Source organism: Lissotriton helveticus, chromosome 8, assembly GCF_964261635.1.
Source record: "Lissotriton helveticus chromosome 8, aLisHel1.1, whole genome shotgun sequence".
Classification (NCBI taxonomy): Eukaryota; Metazoa; Chordata; class Amphibia; order Caudata; family Salamandridae; genus Lissotriton; species Lissotriton helveticus.
The window spans coordinates 724,880,135-724,902,226 of NC_136069.1; the positions used below are offsets into that span (position 1 = coordinate 724,880,135).

At 49.4% G+C, this 22,092-nt stretch overlaps 1 pseudogene; it reads left to right on the forward strand.

Moving 5' to 3' along the window:
- Positions 1 to 20,651: 20,651 nt before the first annotated feature.
- On the forward strand, positions 20,652 to 20,770 carry LOC144774595 (U2 spliceosomal RNA; annotated as a pseudogene).
- The last annotated feature ends 1,322 nt before the right edge of the window (positions 20,771 to 22,092 follow it).

Sequence of the window (22,092 nt, forward strand, 5' to 3'; positions counted from 1 at the left end):
TTGTTGACGGGAAGCCAGTGGAGGTTTTTTAGGTGACCAGTGATGTGCTCTTGGCGCGGGATGTCTAATATGAGTCTCGCTGACGCGTTTTGGATGCGCTGGAGTTTTTTTTGTAGTTTTGTTGTAATTCCGGCGTAAAGTGTGTTGCCATAATCCAGTCGACTCGTGACCAGCGCATGGGTGACAGTCTTTCTTGTCTCGAGGGGAATCCAGCGGAAAATCTTTTTGAGAATGCGAAGGACGTTGAAGCAGGAGGACGAGACGGCGTTGACTTGTCTGGACATTGAGAGAGAGGAGTCTAGAATGAAGCCAAGGTTACGTGCATGGTCTGTGGGTGTGGGTGCTGGGCCCAAAGCGGAAGGCCACCAAGAGTTGTCCCAAGCTAAGGGGGAGGATCCTAGGATGAGCACCTCCGTTTTGTCTGATTTGAGTTTTAGGCGGCTCTGTTTCATCCATTTGTCTACTTCTTTCTTACCTTTGTGAAGATTGGTTTTGGCGGTGTTGGGGTCTTTGGTGAGGGAAAGGATTAGCTGGGTGTCGTCGGCATAGGAGATGATGTTGAGGTTGTGTTGACGCGCGATAGGGGCGAGAGCACTCATGTAGACGTTGAAGAGGGTGGGACTGAGTGAGGATCCTTGAGGTACGCCGCAGATGACTTTGGTGGCCTCTGAGTAGAATGGGGGGAGTCAGACTCTCTGAGTTCTTCCAGCTAGGAATGAGATGATCCAGTCCAGGGCTTTTCCTTGTATGCCGATGTTGTTGAGGCGTAGTATGAGGGTGCTGTGACAAACAGTGTCGAAAGCGGCGGAAAGGTCGAGTAGAATGAGGGCCACTGTTTCTCCGTTGTCCAAGAGTGCTCGGCTGTTGTCGGTCGCCGCAATGAGGGCGGTTTCAGTGCTGTGTTTGGCTCGAAATCCGGATTGAGATGGATCAAGGGAGTTGTTGGATTCAAGGAAGGTGGCGAGTTGGCTGTTGACGGCTTTCTCGATGACTTTGGCCGGGAAAGGGAGGAGGGATATGGGTCGGTAGTTTTTCAGTTCTGAGGGGTCTGCTGTGGGTTTTTTCAGAAGGGCGCTGAGTTCGGCGTGTTTCCAGATTTCTGGAAAGGTGGCAGAGTTGAAAGAGCAGTTGATGACATCGCGGAGTTGGGGTGCGATGATGAAGTTAGCTTTGTGTAAGATGTGGTGGGGACAGGGGTCAGAAGGCGAGCCAGAGTGTATTGACTTCATGAGGCGAATGGTGTCTTCAGTGGTGATTGGGTTCCAGGCGCTGAGGTTGTTAGTTGGAGGAGTGAGATCTGAGGGGGGTGGGGCGGGTTGATCATTGGGAGTATTCTTGAAGCTGTTGTGGATGTCGGCAATTTTGTTGTAGAAGAAGGAGGATAGCGCATCGCAGAGGTCTTGGGAAGGAGTGATGTCGTTGGATGCTGCGGTAGGGTTGGTGAATTCTTTGACGATATTGAAGAGTTCCTTGCTGTTATGAGAATTGTTGTCGAGACGGTCCTTGAATGCTGATTTCTTGGCGGATCGAATCAGTTGGTGGTGTTTGCGGGAGGCTGTCTTGAGGGAGGCCATGTTGTCTGAGGTTGGGTTTTTTCTCCAATTCTTCTCCAGGGTGCGGCATAGCTTCTTGGATTTTTTAAGGTCATCATTGAACCAGGGAGCCTTTTTGCTGGATGATTTCAACTGGTGCTTTTTCAGGGGTGCTAATTCGTCCGCACTGTGGGTAATCCATTGCCTGAGGTTGGTGGCCGCTTGGTCAGGGTCCATTGCTAGGGTGGGAGGGTTTTGGTTGAGTGATGTGAGGAGTTGGTCGGTGGTGATTTTGTTCCAGTTTCTCCGAGGAATAGGTTGTGGGCGGTTGTGGGTCAGGGTGGTTTTGTAGGTGAAGTGAACACAGCTGTGGTCCGTCCAGTGGATAGCTGTAGTGCGATCGAAGGAGATGTGCTTGCTGGAGGTGAAGATAGGGTCGAGCGTATGTCCGGCTGTGTGAGTGGGGGTGTCAACAAGTTGTTTGAGTCCGAGATTGGCCAGGTTGTCCAGAAGGGTGGTGGTGTTGCTGTCGAGTCTGTTTTCAAGGTTGTAGTTGAGGTCTCCTAGAAGAATGTAGTTCTCGGAGGCGAGGGCGTGCGGGCTGACGAAGTCTGTGATGTCGTCGCTGAATTGAGAGCGGGTGCCTGGAGGCCTGTAGATGAGGGTGCCTCTAAGGGTGGTCCTAGGGTCGGTATGGATCTGAAAGTGGAGATGTTCGGCGGTAGCAATGTTGTCGTCGGAGCTGGTTGTGATTTTGATGGTGTTTCTGTGGACGATGGCGATGCCTCCTCCAGTTTGATTGGTGTGGTCTTTTCGAATAATCTTGTAAGAGTCTGGTATGGCTATGGCGATGTCGGGGGCAGAAGATGCGTTCATCCATGTTTCAGTAAGGAAGGCGATGTCAGGTGACGCATTGTCGATTAGGTCCCAGAGTTCTGTTGCGTGTCTGTGGACCGAGCGGGTGTTCAGTAGGATGCATTTCAGGCTGTTGTGTTCGGAGCTGTGTGTGGAGGAAGTGGGTTTGGTGAGGGTCCTGAAGCAGTTGAACTTGCAGGAGAGGCAGGCGTATGGGCCGTGGGTACGTCCTGGGGTAGCTTCGCAGCATAGTGGGGAGCGTCCGGGGTTGAGGGCGAGGAGAGTAGCGGCATCGTATGTGACTCTAGAGGGTTGGGAGCGGCGGGGACCAGGGGGACAGGCGCTGGGCGCGGGCCAGGCGCGGACGGGCGTAGATGGGCTTACCTTTGGCGCACCTTCGGCGCGCATGGGGCGCGACCGCTGCGCGTTAAGGCATCAGTCATATATGGATGGTGGAGGGGGTGGGGGCGAGGCTGTGGGGGACGGGCTCTGAGGCACCACCAACAACAACAACAATGGCGGCAGCGCCAGAAACACGAGACTGGAGGTTGGCTGGGGCACAGACACTGGGTGGAATGCTAAATCGCGCTGCAGCTGTGAGTGCGCGAAATAAAGCGCTACAATCAGATTTGAATTACCCCCGAAGCGCCTGCAAATGTCCACGAGATTAACTAATGGCGCTCGCAAAACAAAACAATACAGCGTGAGCACAGTGAGACAGAGGCGCTTGCAATACAGCGCGAGTACAAGGATATAATGGCGCAGTCAACGATACCAGGCAGGCAAGCAGGAGCTGGGGTGAAGGGAGCGACCGCTTCTGAATGCGTCAGGACGGTCACTGAATGCGTCAGGACGGGGGTGAGGGAGAAGAGGTCTGCAAATTGTCCCAGCAGTTTCCGGCAGTCCTGGTGCTGTTCTGGGGTCAGGGTCGAGGAGAGTGTGACCCTTTTGACTGAGCCGTCCTTCTCAGTGGTGCTCAGGAGATCCGGTAGAGGCTCGGAGTCGTCTTCAGCTCCGTCATCGGTCGGTAGCAGCAGACTTAGTTCAGTCCGAGCAAAGTGTGGCTTGAGCCGGTTAGCGTGTAGAACCCGGAGGGGGTTCCTGGGGGACTCCATGTCCATCAGATAGGTGACGGGGCTCTTGCGCTCCACCACTTTGAAGGGGCCCGTCCATTTGTCCTGGAGGGCACACGGTTCAACCGGGGACATGACCCAGACCTGCTGGCCCGGTTCGAACTCGATGGACGAGGTGTTCTGGTCATACCAGCGTTTCATCTCCTCCTGACTGGCCTCCAGGTTGGCCTCGGCCAGCTCCCGGAACTTCCGAGTCTGGTTGCGGAGTGTCAGGAGGTACTGGTAGACGTCAGGTGGGGCCCCTCGGACAGCCGTCTCCCAGCCTTCTTTGACCAGGCTGAGGGGGCCTCGAACAGGATGCCCATACAATAGTTCAAAAGGGCTGAACCCCAGGGACTTCTGGGGTACTTCTCGATATGCAAACAGGAGGCAGGGCAGCAGGGCATCCCATCGGCGTCGTAGCGGCTCCTCTAGGCCCTTGATCATTCCTTTCAGGGTCCGGTTGAACCGCTCCACGAGTCCATTTCCTTGGGGGTGATACGGGGTGGTGAACTTATATGTGACCCCGCACTGTTGCCACAGGGACCACATATATTTAGATATAAAGTTGGTTCCCCGATCACTCACGACTTCTCGGGGGAAGCCGACTCAGGAGAAGATCCCCATTAGGGCCCGGCCTACTACTGGGGCCGTGATGGTTCGGAGGGGTGTGGCTTCCGGATAGCGGGTGGCATGGTCCACTAGAACAAGGATGAAGCGGTGCCCTTAAGAGGTGCGGGGGTCCAAGGGCCCCACGATGTCGATCCCCACTCGCTCGAAGGGGGTGGTCACTACGGGAAAGGGCTGGAGTGGAGCTTTGACTTTTCCCCCGCTCTTCCCGCTGGCTTGACAAGTCGGACAGGATCGGCAGTGATTATGCACATCGTTGCGCATTTTCGGCCAGTAGAAATGGGTCACCAGGCGGCTATAAGCTTTGTCCTGCCCCAGGTGCCCGGCCAGGGGCACGTCATGTGCCAAGTTCAAAAGGAAGTCTCTGAATCGGAGGGGAACGACCAGCACCCGGCTGGCCCCTAGTTCGGCAATCTTCTGCTCGCTGTAGAGAAGGTCGTGGTCCCAATAGACCCAGTGGGACCCAGAGGAGTCCCCAGCGGCTTGAGTGGCGGCTTGTTGTCGGATTCCCTCAAGGGAGGAACAGGTTTTTAGTTTTTTGACGGAACTGTTCGCGGGTGGGGCCACCTTCTTGGCGCCATTGCGCTAGTTCTGGCAGGTGGCCGAGCTCGGTGAGGTCTTCATGGCTGGGCCCCTGGGGGCCGGGTTCAGGGTCGGCGTCCTCGGGGACGGCGGCCGGTGGAGGTGCGGGCCACTCCGGTTCCTCTGCCGGGGCATCCTCAGTTGGGGCGGCGGCTCGGGCGGACATGGAGCGGGTGGTCGCACAGACCCACTCGGGAAGGCCTAGCATCCCCAGATGCTCTCTCCGCTCGACGCCGGCCCAGGCGGAACTTTCCAGGTTGTTCCCGAGGAGACAGTCCACGGGGGCATCGTCCCGGACGGTCACCTTCAGCATACCCGACACCCCTCCCCACTCGAAGGGGATACGGGCCATCTGGCATAAACTCTTGGAATTGTCTGCCTTCCGCACCGGGCACAGGACATTGGGGAGAATTTGTTCCGGGGTCACCAAGTGGCAACGGACCGCCGTCACGCTGGCTCCAGTGTCACGGAGGGCTTCTGCCCGACGTCCATTGATGGTGACCCATTGTCGGTATTTCTGTGTGTTGCCTGGGATCGGGTCTCGGGGGATCATGTCTCGATCACCCAGGCATGCCAAGATCATAGCGGCGGGCTCCCACACGGCCTGTTCGGGGTCGTGGTCTTCTTCCTCGCCTCCTTCGGTACCCAGTACGGCGGCTGCGATCTGGCGGTTCGGGGGGCCGGTGGTGCCAGGTCGCTGGTTCATTGGGCAGAGAGGGTCATTCGCATAATGACCCTGTCGCTGGCATCGGTGGCACGTAACATTCGGGCGGGGCCCCGGTCTCACTGGGGGGGCCCCCCGTCGGCCCAGGGCTGGCGAAGTGGAGGTAGGGGAGGACCCCGTGGGGGCGTCTCGGCCCCTGCTCTGGCCTCCTCCGCCGCCTTGTGGTCGGTGGTTCCCCGGGGATCCCCGGCCGTAGTCTCCCATCGGGCTCCGTGGGACTCGGGTGCTCACCCATCTATCCGCCTCGACAGCGAGTTTTCGGGGCTCAGTTAGTTTGCTGTCGAGGAGGTGCTGCCGGAGTTCGATGAAGCAGTTGTTGGAAAGATGTTCCCATATAATGAGGTCGACCACCTGCTGGTAGGTGGTGACCTGACTGCCTTTGATCCACCCCTCGAAGGCCCTGCTGAAAAAGTTCACGTACTCCACCCAAATGGTACCGGGGATTTTTTTACAGTCTCGGAATCGCTGCCGGTACATTTCGGGGGTGAGTCCGTAGCGAGTGAGGAGGGCGGTTTTCATGTGTTCGTAGGAGGTCATCTCGGCATCGGGAAGCTCCAGCAGAGCGTCCCTCCCTTCGTTGATGAACTTTCCCCACAGGCCGGCGCCCCAGTCCTTGAGGGGTACTCGATGGGCGGTCATGGCGACTTCATACGCTTTGAACCACTGTTGGATGTCGTCGTTCTTAAAGTACTCTTTGACGACATCCTTGGGTATGTGTACCTTTGTGTCCACAGGTGGGGGCAAGGTCTTGCCCCCGGAGGCGCTGCCCTCATTCGTCTTGGCCTTGAGTTCCAGTTCCTTTAGGCCGCGCTCATGCTCGAGCATGAGTCTCTTTTCCTCGAGGTCTCTTTGTCTTCGTTTCTCCTCCAGGTCTCCTTCTAGCCGTAGTTGCTCGAGCGCGATTTTCCTTTCCACCAGCTGCAGTTCTCCGTCCAGTCGGAGTCGGGCGAGCTCTAATTCGTGTAGCCGGTTCCTCTCCCGTTCTCTGGCGTCTTCGTGGAGGCTCGTGCCTGGATTGGCGGGTCTCTCCCCTACTGTGGTCGTATCGGTCTACGGGCTTCCGTTCCGGCCCGGGTTGTCCTCATTCTGGGGTGGCGTGTCACCGGCGTCCACCCATGCCTGTAGGGCCGACTTAAAGTCTTCCTTGGTGCTTAGGCCAGTGGTAGCGATGCCCAGATCTTTGCAGAATTGTTTTAATTCCTTGTGGCTGTAGTCTTCCATTTTTTCTTTCTGGAATTCTGTGGTCGGTCTCGTTTCTGGTGTTGTCATGGTCGCAGTGTTTCTCTTGGTAGTGAGTGAATCACTCTTTGCACGATCTGCGTCGGCTCGGATCCCGTCGTCTGCCACCACTGTTGGAAAGGCGATCCCGGGGGAGGCAGAAGATGTCTGACTGACCACCCCGAGGTCCACCTCTCCGTCGAGAAGTAGCCGAGCGTTATCGAGAGGCCTCCTGGGTGAGGGTCCTCTCCTAGGATCGTACAGTAGAGTAACCACACCACTACAAACGGACACCACACAAGAGGTTCAGTTCTTTAAGCTTTATCAGAAATAAAGGTTTCGGGTTCTTAACGGTATGTACAGGTAGATCGAGGGATCTGAAGAGTCTCGTAAGAGGGGTAGGGTAGCGGGACAGTCTCAGTATGGGTGCAGGAAGGGATACCCTGCGCACAGCTCTCAATCCTCGAGCCGGGGGTTCCGAGAGGTCGAGCCGCGGCAGCGCCAGCAGGACCCGACAGGTGGTCTGTAACGGGGAAGAGGCCGCGGCAGCGCCAGCAGGCCTCGAGGTGGTTTCGGTGAGGATGGGCCGCGGCAGCGCCAGCAGGCTCTCAAGATAGTTCCGCAAAGGTGGGCCGTGGCAGCGCCAGCAGGCTCTCGAGATAGTTCAGCCGCGGCAGCGCCAGCAGGCTCTTAGGATGGTTCAGCCGCGGCAGCGCCAGCAGGCTTTTAGGATGGTTCAGCAAAGGTGGGCCGCGGCAGCGCCAGCAGGCTCTCAGGGTATCTTCGGGTTACAAGGGGATGAGTTCGTCTGGGGTCGGCCGTGACAGCGTCAGCGGGGCTTTCCAGTCCAGGATACAACTGACGTCCCACTCCGGGGCTGGCCCAGATATAGGACGGGGGTCCTTTGATGTCCGGACCCTCGCGCCTGGGGGCCAGAGGGGCCGGGATGATGGTGTCCAGACACCCAGCAGGGGGGTGGAGCCAGCACCCAGGGAGGCCGGAGGGCGATCGATACCAGGCGTCCGGGGACGGCTGGAGGCCCATCGAAACTCCCCTTCCTCCGGGATCTGTCGAGTGGTCACTCGACCACCTGGGTGGGGCTTGGTGCCTCGATGTCGGGCTTCGCTGGGGCCTGGGCCGGGGCCACGTGTTCGTGACGTGGTGGGCCCAAGATGGAGTCGGGCTTGGCCTCGTGCTTAGGTCATGATGAGCCCAAGATGGAGCCAGGCCGGTGGTGGGGGTCCGGGATGGTGACCGGACCAGCAGTGTTGGGGCGTGCAGTGTCGGGCAAAAGGGGCTGCCCGTGGCTTGGTGGAGGGTCGATATTGTTCGTGGTCCGCCATGCGGGAGGGGTAGGGTCACGCCATGAGGTCGGGTCCAACACAGTGGGAGTTAGGACAAAGAATGGACAAGCTCAGGGCAGTGGGGGCAACGGTACAAATGAGGTTTCCCGCCTTCCTAAAAATAATGTACAACAACAAGATGTACAATATTCGCTCCCCTAGGGAAGCGGATGAGCTAATTATCTCCATTTCTGAACATGCGGGAAGAACGAAGCTCTAGGAGCGGTAATACATCTTCCAGATATCCGGCAGGGGGGGGGGAAGTACTAACCCTTAAAAGGAAATAGTGAGTTAAGAAAAAAAAAAAAAAGGAGAAAAACTTAAAACATAAATGTAAGGAAAAAAGTAAAAGTATATAAACAAAAAATAAATAAATAAAAAGAAAAGTTCAAAGGGCGAATTCCTTATAAAAAAGGAGAAAAGGGAGGGAAAAGGTAATAGAGGAAAAAACACAAATATAACCTAAACACACAAACATACAAAATAGCAACATTAAATTTTTTTTTTTTTACAAAAAATCCCTTCCTCTCTCACCTTTACTTAGTGTGGGAGATATGGAGGATACCAACTTCTAAAAATAGCAGGTAATCAGTCTCACCGAAAGAGGGTAGACGGGGTCAGAGACCAAACACACCTACGCAAACCTGGCAAACCAACACGCCAGGAGAAGTGAGGGGGGTTTTCCAAGGGAGGGGGAGGGTAGGGGGGTGCAATGAAAAATCCTCAGATGCCTGTATTCATTTTTTCTTTTCCAATCACACTCTTAAGTCCACTCACAAACAACATCAACTAACATCACAATGCTACTTCGAGAGAGTAAAAACTCTGCTAAATGGAGGGGAGATAAAGAGTCGTGGAGGGTTAGAAGAGGAGAAAAAACATGACAGAAATACATTTTTTATCCTGGAACATCAACGGGCTGCGAGTGAAGGGGAGGAGACATAGAATTCTACAATACTTCAGGGATTCCCCGGCCCAGATTATAGTGTTACAAGAGACTCACCTACTTAAATAAGAAGTGGAAACAATAATGAAAACACAGTAGTGGGTGGATACATTTATTTGTACAAACCAGTCCGCCAACATCCGTGGGATTCTCATCCTGTTTAAAAAATCAGCAAAAGCGCAAATTTTGGCTTATGAGGAAGATCTTAGTGGTAGGTGGCTGGTCTGTAAAATAACGTTAGATGGTCAACATTATACACTCGTAGGGTATTACGGTCCGAACCAGGACGACCCATCCTACCTCCAAAAAATCCTAGGGGCATTAGTTACTTTGAATCATCCTATCATATGGGTGGGGGACTTTAATATCGTCCTGAACCCCAAGCTTGATAAGTCCTCAAACTCCAGAGCGTTGGTAGCGTCCAAATCAAGACACGTTATGTTGTCCATAATGTCGTCTCTGGGGTTGGCAGATGTATGGAGAGATAGGGCGGGGAATGCTCTTAGGGTTTCGTACAGGAACCTCAAATACAAACACAGTTCAAGGATCGATTATGCTCTTTTTAGTTACAGCATCCAAGAGATGGTGAAGGGTTTACGGTATTTACCCCCCCACCTCTCAGACCATTCAGCGATAATTTTTTCTCTGACACTCACGCAACAAAAAAAATTTCCATCATGGTCTTTCGATCGGACGATACTCCTAGATCAGGTGGAGACCGACCTGTTGGCAGAAGAAGTGTCAAACTTCTTGGAAATAAATCTGGACTCAGTGGAAATAAGTATTGTATGGGAAACCCTCAAAGCTTTTTTAAGAGGGCATATCACAAACCGTGCATCATTCAGAGAAAAAGTTTATAGGGAAAAAATCAGGAACCTAGAACGGGATCTGGTTAGCCTAGATAGGAGCTGTGGTTCTTCTGGGGGTACCTCTGCAGAGCAGGAAGAGCGAAATAAAGTGAAGTGGGAATTGAATAAATTACTACAGGAAAGAGTAGAGAGGAGGTGGGAGGCAAGTAAGATCTCGAATTTCGAATATGGAGAGGCGGCCGGTAAGGTTTTAGCTTGGAAAGTCAAAACAGACAAATCTAAAAAGTTTATAAAGGGCATCTGCAAGGAGGGAGACACTACTGTTAGGAGCACCAACATTGAGATTGGTAGGGCTTTTCAGGAGTTCTTTCAAAACATATATACCAAAGATATTGAAGATGACCCCCTGGCAAGAAATCTATGGCTAGGTAGGATTCAACTACCCACCCTCTCAGGAGATCAGATCGACCGCCTCGATAGGGAGATATCGGAGGAAGAAGTGAGTAAGGTGATAGGTAAATTAAAGCAGGGGAAGGCGGCTGGGCCAGATGGCCTCCCAGGGGAATTATACCAGGTTTTGCGTTCAGAGCTAGTAACAACATTGACTCAGTTATTCAATAACATCTTCACAAAAGGGTTAGTGCCTCCTGAATCATGGAGTGAAGCAACCATAGTCCTTATACCGAAACCAGGCAAAGATCCAACTGACTGCGGGTCCTATAGGCCTATCTCGCTGCTGAACATAGACTATAAGATCTTCGCAGCAGTTCTATCAGCACGTTTGGCAAGCGAGATCGGCTCGATAATCCATGAAGATCAAAAGGGCTTTATCAGGGGACGTCAGATGGCGGACCTAACTAGGGACTTGGTTGCGGCAACAGACATCGCCACAACTTTTTCCTTACCTCTGGCCACCCTAACATTAGATGCCACAAAGGCCTTTGATAGGGTCAATTGGTCCTATCTGACGGCAGTATTAAGGAAGTTCCAACTAGGCGAGAAGTTTTGCCGAACTATCCAGCTCCTATATAGAGCTCCTATCGCTAAGTTATTAGTAAACGACACACTTACTGAGCCATTTAAGATTTCACGAGGAACTAGGCAGGGCTGTCCCCTTTCCCAGCTCCTGTTTAATCTTTATCTAGAGCCTTTTGCGCAGATAATAAGAGAAGAACAGAGTATTATTCCCTTCGTGTTCAGCGGATGGGTGAAACTTCTGGGTATGTATGCAGACGACATTCTTATATATACGTCAGACCCCATTCAGGCCTACCCAACAGTTGTCAGGAGAGCAGAAGAATTTGGTCAGATCTCGGGGTATGAGATAAATGCGGGGAAACCGAAATAATGGAGTGGAATATTAATAACACACAACTGGACATAACTTCCTCAATGCGCTATCTGGGAATTACGATCACCCAGGAAGTTAGGAATATAGCGCAGGTAAATTTGGACCGGGTTTCCCGAGAATGTCGGGCGCTTCTAAAGACATGGACCTTTCTCCCACTGACGATCTATGGGAGGGTAAGCCTTATAAAAATGTCAATTATACCGAAGCTTACATTTATATTTAACAGCATTCCACTAGCCTTTGACCCAAAACAAATCATGAAATGTCAACAGGACATTAACTCGTTTGTTTGGAATTATAAGGCAACTCGGATAGCATGGAAGAAACTGAGGAGGAGGAGGGAAAAGGGTGGGCTCTCCCTTCCAGACATACAATACTACGCCTGGGCCTTTCAGTTATCATTCTCAAGAATGCTACTGAAAACCCCAACAGATTCATCAGTAGGGAGAATGTTCAAGGCCATGTTAACTGGAACGGGCCTGCCAATGGACGGGTTTTTATTTAAATTTGGAGAACAGAAGTTTTTCAAGAAGGTGAGGTTGAAGGTCTTGCAGTCGCTAGCCAGAGCCTAGACAAGGATTAAGAGGTCAACAAGGCTGGCCTACTACTCAAATTTGGCCCCAATTTGGGATTCCCCGGGGCTCCCGCCGTGTCTGGGTGACAACCTCTCAATTCCACTAAGAGAAGGGGGGATTACGAGATGGGGAGACCTGTTAGCTGGTGGGGCATTAATATCATGGGACAATCTGTTCGAAAAGGTAGGCCCAGGGCTATCAAGGTTCAAATATATACAACTAGTAAGCTGGTCTAGAGAGCTCCTTAAAAAGAATGCCATGGTGGGGAGGTGTAGCATGTTAGAACAACAGCTGGTGGAGAAATCTCAGGGAAGCAAAGAAGTGGCACATTGGTACTGGGCAATATCGGAAGAGGTGGACGGAGACTTCGACCTTCCTGATGAAATATGGGCTGAGAATACACTCCCTCAAGGAGAAGACTGGTGGATAAGATCATTCACTCTTTTATATAAAACTGTCAAACCGGCATGGTTGAGGCGAAACCATCTCTTCACACTTCACAGAGCCTATTGGTCACCACAAAAGCTGGCAGAGTTCCAAGCTGGTAAATGTTGTAATAAGTGCAGTCTTCAGGGCGCATCAGACGTTCACATGTTTATGGACTGCCCTCCAATCAAGACTTTCTGGGCGGAAGTCCTGGATACACTGGGCTCGATACTTAAAGTATCCTTAACCTGTTCATTAACACTGATAATCACTGGAATGGTTGATAATGTGACTGGTACAGCAAGGCCGCTACTGTTTTATGCAATTTTACTCGCCAGGCGTCAGATATGTAAATTTTGGGTTGACTCCAAGGCGCCAACACATGCCAGCTGGCTATCATTTCTAATTGAAACATCAAAGGTAGATCTGGCTAGATCTTGTAGCAGTAAAAACCTCTCTTTTTGGAATCTATTATCTTCTTGGTGTTAGTGTGCCGTTTTTTTTTTTTTTCCCCGGTCCTATGATTATGCCTCCAAACTTCAGAGTCCACTGTGGCGGTTCCGTTAGACAAGAAAAGGACCTCGCGGTAGTCCCTACCTCGATGGAGTCTGTGTCGGGTTTGGCTGGTCGTCACTCGTCACTAAATCCTCAGTAAACCCAGATTTGGTCTCCCTCCAGGTCGGTCCCCAAAGATGTGGCCATAGGGAGTGCGTTCCACTCTGAGTTGCACGAACAGGTGGTTGGCCATATAGTCTGCGGGCAAGAGGTACAGGCAAATGAGGACAAAAAAAAAACACCGTCGCCAACTTTGGGCATCTGCACCCACTAATTCAGCGGCAGTGGCAATCCTTTGCCAAGCAGGCATTCATCAAGGGGATCCCAGAGTAATCCGTAGTTCAGATGGCTGATTCCTCAAGGCAGTGGTCAAGAGTGGGCATCAAAGCCTTACTCTATGCAACACTTACACACTGAACCACGCTCAGGACTCCTTCCTGCGGGGTCAGCTGCGGGATCACATAACACATGGCGACCGGCGACTCAACCTGGGGGGCGACTTTAATTTGGTATGGGAGGCGGGACGTGACCGTAGCGAGGGATCCTACCATGGGACGGGGGGCCATGTCCTCAGGTTTAAAGAAACCGCTAACTGCTCTTGGCCTCATAGATATTTGGTTTTACCACTCCCCAGACATCCGCGATTACTCCTACTACTCTAATGTTCATTGTTCCTACATCTTTGTCTCGCATACTCTTGTTAAGGATACTCTTACGGCGTCCAAATCTGATATCTCTGTCTCTAATCACGCCACGTAGAACTACTCATTCAGGATCAATTCTCACGCCCAAGCTGTGCCTCTCAGTGGCGCTTTCCCATTCACATCCTTTGAGACCCTGTTGACGCGGTGGAGATCCGGGACGTCATTACGTCATACTTCGAGATCAATGGCCTCCCAGAAACTCCACTCACAGTAGTTTGGGATGCGTTTAAGGCCACGATTTGTGACAGAATTACAGCCATTGCTATAGCTCGGGCTCAAGAAGCTAGATTGTTCGAGCACAAACCCACCCGGGACATAAAGGCGCTGGAGCGGGTGGATCAGGAGTATCCCGGAGCGCTGAACAGGAGACGCCTCGCTATGCTTCGGGACCAGCTATGGGCGCACAGGACCAACAAGGCAGAGCATGCTCTTTTGGCCCAGCATTAGCTCTACTACAAAGGGGAGGACAAGGTAGGCACGGACCTGGCATGTCGCCTTCAAACGCGGGCTCCCAAAGCGCACATTGCTAAACTCAAACTGGAAGACGGTACCTGGGCCACCACAGAAGCCGCTAAGATGCGCGCATTCCAAACGTGCTACTCATCCCTCTATTCTGGAGAGTCGCCCGCCCTAGATCAAGTTCTTGCTGCCTTGGAAGTTTGCGAATGGTCCCCGATTAGCAGTTACCATTCTCAATTATTGGAGGAACCTATCACTCCGGGGGAGCTTGCTGGCGCCCTGAAAGACCTTCCTCTCGGCAAGACCCCGAAGCCGGACGGCCTGCCCGTCTCATTCTATTGCGCAATTCTCCCGCAACTTAAACCACATCTGCTCCGTCTCTTCAACTCCTACACGGATGAGGTAGGGTCCCCCATAGATATGATTAAGACTGAAATAGCATTAATTCCCAAACCGGGAAAAGATCCTATGCTCTGTTCCTCTTTACGCCTGATTGCACTCCTCAACACTGATCTCAAACTATATACCAAAATATTAGCCAAACGTCTCTCCTTGCACCTCCCAGGCCTTATAGAACCAGACCAGGTGGGTTTTATCCATCAATGCCAGGGGGCGGACAATGTGCGGCGAATTGTCCACCTAATAGGGAAGGCACAGCATTGGAAGATACCAGCCTGCTTACTATCGGTCGATGCTGAGAAAGCATTTGATCGAGTGGACTGGGTCTTCCTTCGAGCTGTCCTACAGAAAAGAGGGCTGGGTCCGCGGATGATTGGGAGAATTATGGCTCCTTACCTCTCCCCTTGGACCCGGGTCCGGGTCAATGGACAGCTCACACAACCCTTATCTATACATAGAGGCACTCGCCAGAGGTGCCCCATGTCCCCCCTCCTATTTGCTCTTGTAGTAGAGCCGCTAGCTATCATGGTTCGCCAGTCTCCCGACATACATAGAATTCCAATGGCGGTGTTGGACCACAAAATAGCCTTGTCTGCTGATGACCTGCTACTCACTCTTTCGCGCCCATAAACATCCCTACTGACCCTACATAAGCTACTTCAAGCATTCGAGCAGGTTTCGGGGCTTAAGATCAATCATGAGAAATCATGGGCTTCTTGACCTCACGATCCCTGCAGAAGAGATACCCATGCTCCAATCCCTTGTCCTTTACCAGTGGGCGCCGCACTCTATCCGGTATCTGGGCTTAATCTGACCTCCAATCTTGATACATGGTCCCAAGCGAACTGGCATGAATGCAAAAACACTGTAATGGAAGACCTGAGAACGTGGAAATCCCTTCCGATATCCTGGCTGGGGCGCTTAAATACCGTGAAGATGTAATTTACCTCTTTCAGACCCTACCCACACCCATCCCGGACCATCAAATACGGGGCCTTCCAGTGTGCTGCAAGGCCCCAACGAGAGGAGGCAGATTACAGATGAATTGTGTCTTGGTTCACTAATGGAATTGTTGTGATGATGGAGGCAGGAATGGTTCTAAGTTTATGTTTAAAGGGTTCACTTTTAATAAATATCCCCTCAACGCAACGCTATAATCTGTTGTACTAATGCAAATTTATTTAAAATAATACTTTATTATTACACAAGATGTATGTAGCATAATTTACATGAGGAACATATTTAAGCTGGGATTGGGCACGACTCCTAGAGCCAATCTAGAACCGGGGCTCAGCTCTCTCTCTGTTTATTGGCTGACTCGCCTATAACAACTGGAGATGCCGACCTAAAGGCTTCCGTTCTTGCCTTGGTAGAATGAGCATGCTCCCGATCACACAGGCACGTGATGGAAAACAGTATACCATTCTGGAGGAGGCAGGCCCCGGGGCATCACGTCCCACGTCAGAGACTGTACAGGGTTAGCAAACCCTAAAGTCCATTGATTGCAACGCACCCTGCAAAACTGACATCATGAGATAAGAAAGCGCTTAGGCCGTGGGTGGAAAGCGAGTGGTGACCGTGAAGATAGGCCCTGAGATAAGTTCCTGACAGGAGATAGAGCCGCCGATTGTACGCAGTACATAAAGAGGAAGCAGACCACTTGAGAAAGGAGGCAATGTCGCAAGGCGACACGAGAGAGAGGAGTTCAGACTCAAAACATGATGGACCATTTTAGGGAAGAGACAAAGTCCTGTGAGGACACCAGGGCTCTCTGGTGGTGCGACTGGTGCCACCGCACCATGTGCTGACTGCGGGTGGAGACGCCGTATATTAAGGTTCTGAAAGCACCTGCTGCCACGTTCCTTGCCTCCAGCAATTTTCAGTCAACAACAAAAATGTCAAAATAACTCTGGTGACTTATGTTCTTTCAGGAGAGAGAGAGGTCTGAGTTTTGTCTAGGAGACGTTTTTACTCATCCTAAGGTAGGACAGAAGGTTAATATACCTGCTGCAAAGAACGTGTACCATGTAGATCCCAAAGTTCATATAATGTAAATTGGTCAGTAGGTTACTGCTTTTGTCAGAGAGATACTATTGTTGCATGTACTTACTAAGTTAAAATCCTAATGTAGAACAGTGAGCAATTAACTGTTTATCACAGAGCTGCAAGGAAGTTGCAAGGTATAGGCTGAGTGTTATATTTTTCTCCAGTCATTCATTATCCTAATGTTGCAAAGTAATAAATAGAAGCCCCCCCTCCACCCCCACCATGGTGTTACGTTTTGTGCTTCTGCAGACAAAGCACTATAAACTATACTGGCTACCAGTATGGATGACCTGTGACCTCCCCTACAGCTTGTTAATTCTCTGTCTTACCTAACATTTCATGTACACTGATTTACACATGTATGATTGATTGTATCTATGTGAAGTAAGGAGCTGCGACACCTCTATAAAGGTAGGTGTGGGGGTATACAACGAACTAAATGCGTCAGAGTGGTTATGGAGACTTGAGGGGCAAAGTGAAAGGATGGTAGTGAGGAAATCTGTGGCGGAGGTGGTCCCTAGTGGGGGCGCTGCCAGCGCCAAAGCTGGCCCTGCTTTCCACACCCATGGCCCATCCCCATCACGTCTATTCGAGCTGACAGGGTCCAATTGAGGAGACAGAGACAAAAGGCCTTACCAGAAAGAACTTCATGGCATCCAAGTCTAGGACTGATAAACGGTAGTTTTTAACCACTTGGATGCTAAGGACATTCCTGCGCTTCAATGTAATTTCCATTGAAATCAATGGAAACTCCATGACGAGCTGGGCTCGTCATGAGCATCGAAGGGGTTAAGCAACCGGCCAGTGCATTCGTGGGTCCACGTGGTAACTCTCTGTGCCTCGCTGAGTACCGACGCTCAGAAGCGACATCACGAGCAGGCCTTGCTATGACGCGCACGAGCAGGCCTTGCTATGACGCGCGCGAGCAGGCCTTACTATGACGTACACAGCGGGACACAGCTCGTGATTCGAGCTTAGACAGTGTGACGCAGAAGTGGCTGCGCAGCGGGTTGCACGTAACAAAGGATGCAGTGCAGGCCCCAGCACCACTGACAGAGCCAAGGGGGAGCAGACTGCCCGACTTCCAGTCCAGCTCTCAGTCACTCACTGGAGGGTTGGACTGTGGTAAACACGTTCACAATACCGACTGTGCGTGGCGGGGGAGACCACTCGATTCAATACAGATCGGTGAGTTAAGAAACAGGGATTGCGGAATCTCAGCCTTATTTGTCCAGCTGAGTTAATTTGGGTTAGAAATATAAACTCACGCAGGAATGCGGAGACATTCTTATATTGTGATAGGCTAACATACACTGCATGGGCACTTGGCAGTGAGTAGGACAGGCCATGCCAACTATCGGATGGGCTCAGTAAATAAGGCAGCTGGATCACTCATTTCATTCTTAAATTGCTTCTCATTTCCAAAGTGGTAGAAATAGTACATAATTTAAAAAAGGCCGAGCTTTCTATAGGACATTAAGAGTTGGTAGATTGGCTGAGTATGATTGGAGTGTAAGGCCTGATCACCCAAGGGTTCTAACTGGATGATGCCTGGTGTGCAAATTACAAATACTGTTAATGGTATTTGTAATGCACTGACCATCTTTCTACAAGTCTCTTGTCTCTAATCACTTCACGTGGAGAGATCTAAAGCAGGTATTGTGGCCCCTCCTTAATGCTACAACTTGTGGATAATTCCCCAAGCCGCTGTAGAAACGAGTTCCACTCTGAGTGTCCTGCCGCAAAAAAAGCTCTGCTGTCCATGGATTTAAAGTCCTTCTTTTGTACCACCTCCTTTAGTACCACCAGCTGGGCATGGTCTAAGCATTGGGTGTCTGTCAGTACATCTGCTAACCTACCCCAGAAGTGACCAATCCCACGTTCACCTCCAAGTTGCATTCCAGCAGTAGTGGAGAGTTCTTTGACTAAAATCTATCCAAGATTTTGACATAGGGCAGCCTGGTATGCATTATACAGGCCACCGGAACCTAACTGACTAAAGGTTTTGTGTGTTTGTAAGCGACAGGAGTATTCATTGTCCCCTGGGCGAATAGCCCTCCAAGCGTCAATAAAAGCAGTACTGTGCATTACTTCAGCAAGGGCTGCAGTCATTCCCAGTTTAGTATGATATTTTGGCAGGTGTCTCCAAAGTGTGCCTCCAGTACACAGTTAAAATCTCTGGCCCATCTAATTGGCAATTCTATATGGAGTTTAAATCTTGCATTCTATTAAAAAAGGCTGTATGGCCATATTCAGTGCATATGAATTAAAGATCCAAATCGCCTTCCCGTTTAACACTCCATTGAGCAATATATATCTACCCTCCACATCTGGGTCCAAACAAATCATGTGAAAGGGTCTGAACCAACTCAGATGGAGACTGCCAGAGAACAGGAGGAGAAGGTAGCCGATTACAACTTACCTCTTTCATTCTTGCCCAACCTAATGGACTCAGCATACGTGAGATTTGTCTCCTGCAGACAGGCCATGTCCACCTTGTTATGTTTTAAAAAGGATAAAACTCTGTGTTATTTCCTATAATCACCAGGACCATGAACATTCCATGTAATCAACATATAAACCTTGTTCCCTCTTTAGCTGATTCCAAAAAAATACCCCCTTCAACCTTTGAAAAACAAAATACTCCCTTCAAAATTTGGCCCATCCCTACTCTCTCTGATTCATCTCAAACATTTCTGACTATTATGAACTCCTAAACATCTTCCTGAAACATTACCCTCCCTTTTTTTAGCCATGTCACCCAACTAACAGGCACACATGATCACTAGATACAAAAACAACGTACTACTTCCCCTTTCAAATCCATTCCCATCATTATGTTCCAAACTAAACTCTAATGAACACACAAGAAATCATGAGCACAAATCTAACACAACTAATGTACATGAAAAAAATAAACACTTATTTCCTATCGACTAACTATTATCACTAACTGCGGGTTCTGGAGTAGCATGCTACTCTCAGCAAAGGGCCTAAATGCCTTGTCAGGGGCATTAGCACAAAATATAAATACAATTTACAAATACAAGTACAAATTCCATTTTAATTACGCTCAACAACTGACTGTAAATGATAAGCCTTTGAAAAGATACTGGAAAAGAAACTTGAAAAGTCAGTGTAATGTTGCATTTATCCTTCAGTCTTTCTCCATTATAAGGGGGTTGCAGCACCCCCTGCACTCCTTTTTCCATACCACTACCACTGACTCTTAGACCCTCTTCTGCTTTGGCTCTATCAAAGACTCACTCCAATACTCGCATGGCCAATTGTCACTCTATAATCCAACACTCCACTTAACCATACCAAAACCTAGATCACCTGGTGTTCCTGATCCACAACACTCAAGTCATTCTAGATCCTGTTTCCTTCTTGTCAACCCATTCTCTCTCCCACATCTGCATGAAATCTCTGCGTTTATTTCAACAGTGAAACAAGGTTCTCGACATTCGTTACACTCACTACCACATCTCTGTCCATTGGATCTTGGGCAAACTATCACAATTGAAATAGCTACCTATGGATACATCAAGACCATAATATCAACTACTTAATAAGTGTGGATTTACTATTATTAATTCAAGTGTGATGATATTTTAGGAGTCAACATTATGGTTATGATGTATCTTATAGCTTCCTTTCCTCAGTATTCCTTCCAACCCCATCAGAATGTCCATAGCTTTGCAGCCCACAACTGTTGAAACTTCTTAAATGAGTCTCTACCTCAAAAATCATCTATTGTTGCTCTCGCCACAATTTCATAGTTCCTCCTTTCAAGATTTATGTTAGTCCATGGCATTGTCCTGTACCCTAGGGGTTGTATGATTTTATACCTGTGTCTCATCTCAAAACGAACATCTCAGTAGTCCAAAGTCCTCTATACTTCCTCAGTAGTGTAGGATGTGTGCCCCTTAGCACCCTATTCTCAGTGTGCTGAATTCTAAAAGTGTTACCTCAAGAATACCAGGAAAGTTTTGACATGATCTAAACTTCCAGTGATCTCTAAGGTCATGAAAAACATGGCACTGGAGCCGCTATAACCACATATGGATAGCTGGAGCTGTTGGACATACAGGCTGAAACTTGGATATACCGGACAGGCTGATTTGAAGTAAAAATGTGGGGCGTTTGACAGTTCTCATTTCAATATATTTGTCAACTGCCTTTGGTACACTAGATAACTATCTCCTTGTGGAAAGACTAGAGTCTCTCTTTGACCTAATGGGAATTGTCAAACTCTAAACTGAGTCATTTTTGCAGGACCAATGAAAAAAAAAGGTGAGGAATTTGTATTCCACTCTTACTGAGATGCATAATCCCTCAGTGATTGGCATTCTCCATTCTCCAACCTCCTGTTAAATGCTACCATTGCTTCTTGGCCTTTTTGACAAGATCAAGTGTAGTATCTGTTCTAATCATTTTAACAGTTATATGCTACCATTATTGCGGATCATCAGAGCACACAATTTTGATTTTCGCACATAATGTTCCGCTAGTAGTATAGTTGAGAAGGATGGAGAGAGGAGAGGTGGTGCCTCAAAGACATAGGAGAAAGTTGTAAACAACTCATATGAACCCGTTATTGAATCTAAGACAGAAGAACTGTGCCTTTTGTCTCCACTCAAGTTGAGTTCAATTTGATTGGCCATAATCAATGAGTGTTGTCACAGGCAATTAAGAATTTTGGGGGTGCACATGAACAGAATTTTTCATCTGTTTTATCAAGTCTCTCGGATCAAATTAAAAGTGACAGTTACCTACTATTATTGACCAAAACATCTGATGCCATATCGACCACTTGAAGGAGTACCTTGCTGAGAGCAATTGACCGCTCCAGGGTGAATGCAAATTTAATTTAGGTGGGTGTATGATCGCTCTGGACCGTTTCTTACAATTCAGCTCTGGTCAACAGACCTTTTTAGGAGCCTGAGAGGAAAAGGGGATAACAACAATTTCAATTTCCAAGTACAGTGTGATCATTACAACCACACAATAAAAGTCTGAATCAGTAACTTAAATTTAAAAGATGTATTACAACTCAAAGCCAGACTAATATTAATCAATCTCAAGGACAGACTATAGAAATACAGGAGTATTAAAGGTAGACAAAACCGGCGGACATTATTAGTCCTCAACAACAAAGAGCATATAAGCATCTCCATTGCCACAATACCAACTATGAGGAAAATAACTTGATGGCTGGATGAATGATATATATACTTCCCCACATGCATGGAAAGGAATTGATTTTGCAAACAGCTCCAGGTTATGATACAGTGGCAGGGATCTAGAAAAGTGCTTGAAGAAACTTGCTGATAACATAGCTTACCATGGCCATGACTACAAATTTGCCATCCTCGGAGCAAAAAAGTCTTACTTTCAGGATTGCGTACAAAATCAGAAAGGGCATCCGGAACTCTTCCAGATCTAGCTGTAAGTAATTTCATCACATCCTGCAACATCCCATGTGAGCCCCCCTCTCAAAGGATAGGTGCAGAAATTGAATGGCGTCTGATAATTCCTTCAGTTCTCATAATGTTCCAACTAGTCTCAGAGGATACAGTCTCCAAGATCGTCCAGTGCCATAAAATATCAGTACTGCAAACATTACTAAACTGGTTCGGTTTCCATTACTATAACAATTTCAATTATCAAACCTTTAAAGTACATGCATCCTCAGGAACAGCATAAAACACATGGGGCCCGATTCACAAAGGTAAACTGAGACAAAACTCTAACTTTACGACTTTCGGTATTCACAAAGGGCATTTACGAGTAGTAAAGTTAGACTTTTGTCTCAGTTTTGGT